Genomic DNA, 5,107 nt, shown 5'->3' with positions numbered 1-5,107 from the left:
AAGTCATAAAATACCTTCATAGGTACAAGCCACAATGCAGCCAGGCCAAGTGGGTGGGGTGCCTCCAGTGGCAGGCCCAGGGTTGAGTGTGGCCTGGGGGAGTGGATGTGTCACTGGACATGAAGTTCCCCAGTTGGCAAAATGGCTGAGAAAAATTCTGTGTCTTTTTTTTTTCCTTAAAAAACTGGACTTTTTATGTAGTATGTTGTAGTAACCTTGGATACTAATTCTCCCACACCTCTTTGTGACTTATTTTGTTATTCGCTTTTTGCTTCTTTGCTAAAGTATTCTAGTAAATTTAGGAAAATCTTTTTGCTCCATATTGAGAAGTAAATAGTGTCATTTTGGTGTCATTTTTCAGATCCTACAATCTTCAGTGTGTTTTGTGTTACCCTAGGATGCCAGTGGTATTAAAATGGACTTCTTAGAATCTATTTTCCTAATCTCTCTGTTAAGCTGTGTTCTTCATTTGGTAATGCATCCTGCCAGTCAGGCCCTGTTAATTACCAGTTGATTGCTCTATTGTTTTTGACAATTCCCCCATTGCATAAACTGCTTGCTTAGAAGTCTAATTCAATTAAATTCAGTTGAAGATGTTTTTGAGACTGGTTTTTGATATTTATTCTGACACCAGAAGGACTCTTGACTGTCTCTTTCTCTGGGTCTTTTTGGTGAACTTACTGGCCCATAGTTTTGCTTCTGCCCTTAACTAAGAATAACTATTTTTTTCTTCAAGAGTGGCTTTAAGATTCAACTTCCTCACTATGTGCTTCAAATAAAGTTAATTATGTTTGGGAGAAATTAGGAACTCTCTTTTCTTATAGACTGCTTTTTCCTCAGGACAAATTCTCTAAGCAATAGGTTTGGTGGTATACCCTCTGGTTATCTCAGTTGCATTTATAAATAAGGTCATGCAAGGGAAGTCAAAGCTTTATTATACTGGCCATCCATGCTTCTGGTAGAGCCTCTATCATTTAGATAAGGGCTGGGTGGAGGAAGGGAGACCCCTATCACTTTGCCATACTCACCAAAAATTTAGTGTCTTCTACTTAAAATTGAAGGGAATGAGAAATTTTGGCAGACTTTCCTTCCTGATGAGATATGGTAACCACTAATTTTGTTTTCTTTGCTATACTTGCTGAGAATAGAAGTTCCATAATGTTGAGTTGGACAAGGTGAGAAAGAAGGAATTGTGGCTCAAATTCTTTTGACTCTGGGCGTTATTACTGATTTTTAGTATATTTTCTTGAATAGATGTTTTCTACTTTGCTCTTTGCACTTTAGTCCATTTCCAAACATTTGAAATTGTTCTTCATAATATTTTGACCAGTTTTGCTTGTTTTGTTGGGTATAAGGTTCATGGGTTTCCTCAGGCTGTAATCCAAAAGAGGAATACTCTTTGTGGTTTTAATATTAATTTCCCTAATGACTAAAGATGTTGAGTATTCTTATTTTCTTAGTAGCCATTTGTTTATCTATTTTGGAGAAACGTCTACTGATAACCTTTGCCCAACTGAATGAGGTATTTTCTGTTTTTATTTTAATTATAGAGTTGTAAGCATTCCTTATATATTCTGGATACAAATCGCTTATCACATAAATAACCTGGAAATATTTTCCTCCATTCTGTGAATTGTCTTTTTATTTTTTCAGTGCTGTACTTTCAAGTACAAAAGTTTTTAATTTTTTTGCATTTATAATACTTTTGTTAAGTCTGAACTCTCTGATGTTGAGTAAGATGTGAGCAGATATTAATGACTTTTCATATTCTTTATATTTGTAAAGATTTTTTTCAAGGACAAATGATCTCCTGTGCAATAAAGTGTGAGCATTGGTTAAAAGTTTTGCCACATTCTTCACACTTGTACAAGTTTTTTTTTTTTGGTATGAATTTTCTTATGTATAATCAAGTATAACAACCATTTAAAAGCTTTGTTTCATTCTTCACATTTCTAAGATTTTTCACCAGTACAATTTCTTTTATGTTTAGAAAAGTTTGAGGTGTTATCAAAATCACTGTTATATCTTTTAGGTTTGTAGAGTTTCTCACAAATATGAATTTTCTTATGTCCTGCAAGTCTTCAGTATTGGTTAAAATCTTTGACACATTCTTCACATTGGTAGGATTTCTCTCCAGTATGATTTCTCTTATCTAGTAAGGTGTGACTACTGATTAAAGACTTTACCACATTTCTCACATTGGTAGGATTTCTCTGCAGTATGAATTATCTTATGTGTAGAAAGGTGTGAGAAATGGTTAAAGACTTTGCCACATTCTTCATATGTACAGTTTCTCTCCAGTATGAATTTTCTTGTGTTCAGTAAGTTTTGAAGATCGATAAAAAGCTTTGCCTTATTTTCGACATTGATAGGGTTTCTCTTTAGTATGAATTCTCTTATGTCTAGTAAGGTGTGAGGAATTGTTAAAGGCTTTGTCACATTCTTCACACTTGTAGGGTTTCTATCCACTATGAATTATCTTATGTGTAATAGGGTGTGGGGACTGCCTAAGGGCTGTGCCATATTCTTCACATTTGTAGGATATCTCTGTAGTATGAATTATCTTATGTCTGTCTGGTAAGGTGTGAGGACTGGTTAAAAACTTCGCCACATTCTACACCTTTGGAGAGTTTCTCTCCAGTATGAATTTTCTCATATTCACTAATGTATGCGGGTTCGTTAAAATCTTTGCCACATTCTTTATATTTGTTGAATTTTTCTCTGGTGTGAATTATCTTGTGTAGTAAGGATTGAGGACTGGTTGAAGACTTTGCCACATTCTTCAAATTTGCAGGGTTTCTCTCCAGTGTGAATTATTTGATGTGTAGTAAAATATGAGGAAAGATCAAAAGCTTTGCCACATTTTTCACATTTATAGGGTTTCTCTCTAGTATAAATTATCTTATGTGTAGTAAGGTTTGAGAACTGATTAATGATGTTGCCACATTCTTCACATTTGTAGGATTCCTCTCCAATCTGAATTCTTTTATGTTTAGTAAAGATTGAGGACCCATTAAAAGCTTTTCCGTAGTCTTCACATTTGTAGAAATTTACTCTAGTATAAATTAGTTTATGTTGAGTTAGGTTTGTAAACATGAAAAATAATTTGTCACGTTCTTTACATTTAAAAGATTTTCTTTTCCAGTATGTCTTATCTTATGTCCATTTAAATTTGAAGATTTATGAAACATTTTCACATATTTATCACACTCAAATACTTCACACTGGGTAGTGAGTAAACATTGATCAAGTCCATTATAACCTCTTTTTGGCACCTTGCAATCATTCACACATTTACCACGTTTTCTTAACTGTAAATTCTCATGTTTGCATTTTCCATATCTTCTCAATGTCACTTTTTGGAAAGAATCTTTTATGATCTGCTCTGGCCAAAAGTCTTGGGAAAAATGAGAACACATAACTGGGGATTTGGCTATCATCTCTTGTCTCTTTGTAGTCCAAGACTCTTTTTCTTGCTCCAGACAGGTAATCAGGTCTGGCTTAGAGACAGCAATACCAAGGAAAACCAGGTTTCTGTAATTCTCTAACATCACATTACTATATAAATTCCACTGTGCAGTGTCCAGGCATTGTGACTCCACCAGAGAGAATTCTATGACCACATCCCTAATTTTCACATTAGGCACTTTATTAAATGACATGGATGCTTCTGCCCAGAACATCAGATAGAACAATTCCTAGGCTTCCAGGGGGCCCTGGCATCTTAGCTGTGTATCTCCCAACACTTGCAGGTTAGAGGGTCACAGAAGCTGGACCTCTAGGAGCAGAGAACACAGAGAAATAAAGACAAGACTTGGAGCTACAGCTGCAGAGAGGCCAAAAGATTTTAATTTTGATGAAATCCAATTTATTTTATTTTATAACTTGTGATTTATTATTGTATATTAGAAACAATTGCCAAATGCAAGTGTACAAAGTATTACTGCTATATTTTCTTCTAATAATTTTATGTATTTATCTTATTCATTATGTCTCTGAACCATTTGGAGTTAATTTTTAAATATGGTGAGAGAAAGCAGTCTAACCACATACTTTTTTTATATAGTCTTATTGAAAAGAGTTTTCATTTCATTGAATAGTTTTGGAAACTTTGTAAAAAACTAATTTTGTATAAAAGTTAGAGTTTATTTCAGGATTCACAATTCTGTTTTACTTAGGTATATGCTAATCCATATATCACTGTCACACTGTTCAAATGACTGTAGCTTTGCAGTAAGGGTTTGAATTGGGTAGTGTTCTTTTTAAAATTTATTTTTGACTATTCTGAGTTTCTTTAAATTACATATGGAGTTTAAAACAGCTTGCCAAATTTCTGAAAATGCGCATCTGAAATTTTGATAGAAATTGCTTTAAATATGTAGATCAATTTGGAAATTATTGTTATATTAAAATATCATCTGCCAATCCATGAGTATGTTTTCTTTCATTTTATTTAAATTTCCTTTTGTTCCTTCAACAATGTTTTTCAATTTACAAGTTTTGCACTACTTTGAAATGTTCATTTAAATGTTTTTTAGTCTTTTTGATGTATTTAAAATATTTTTTTTTGTTTTTTATTGCTAATGTATGTAAATACAATTAATGTTTGCACATCGACCTATTATCCTGAAAGCTTGTTGAAATCTAGGTGATATGGTATTGTTTATATATATATACAGACACACATATATATTTTCTGCATCTTGCTCTTACCATGATCAAGTTGTGATATTGGCATCTTTATTATTGCTTAATTATTTATTTCTTCAATTTTGTTCAGTTTTGCCTTATTTATTTTGGGAATTTGTTATTAGGTGCATGTATATTTATAGTTATTATATTTTTCTGATGACTATTTTTACTATAATAAAAAATTTTGTCTTAAAAACTATTTTGTCTGATATTATTATAGCCACTTGAGCATTCGTTTAGTTATTGCTTTCATGACTTATCTTTTTCCATCCTTTATTTTAAACTCTGACGGTATTTTGTGCATCTATTGTAGACACTATGAAAAATAAGGATCATCTTTTATTCATTCTGCCACTATTTGCCTTTTAATTGGAGTATTTATATCAGTTACATTTCATGCAATTTCTGTAAAGGT

At 32.7% G+C, this 5,107-nt stretch overlaps 1 pseudogene; it reads right to left on the bottom strand.

Annotated features, from left to right (window-relative positions):
• Positions 1 to 1,663: 1,663 nt before the first annotated feature.
• Positions 1,664 to 3,662, bottom strand: LOC105526095 (annotated as a pseudogene).
• Positions 3,663 to 5,107: the final 1,445 nt, after the last annotated feature.

Source organism: Colobus angolensis, unplaced genomic scaffold (genome assembly GCF_000951035.1).
Source record: "Colobus angolensis palliatus isolate OR3802 unplaced genomic scaffold, Cang.pa_1.0 Scaffold570, whole genome shotgun sequence".
Classification (NCBI taxonomy): Eukaryota; Metazoa; Chordata; class Mammalia; order Primates; family Cercopithecidae; genus Colobus; species Colobus angolensis.
This window is presented reverse-complemented; position numbering and strand designations above follow the sequence as displayed.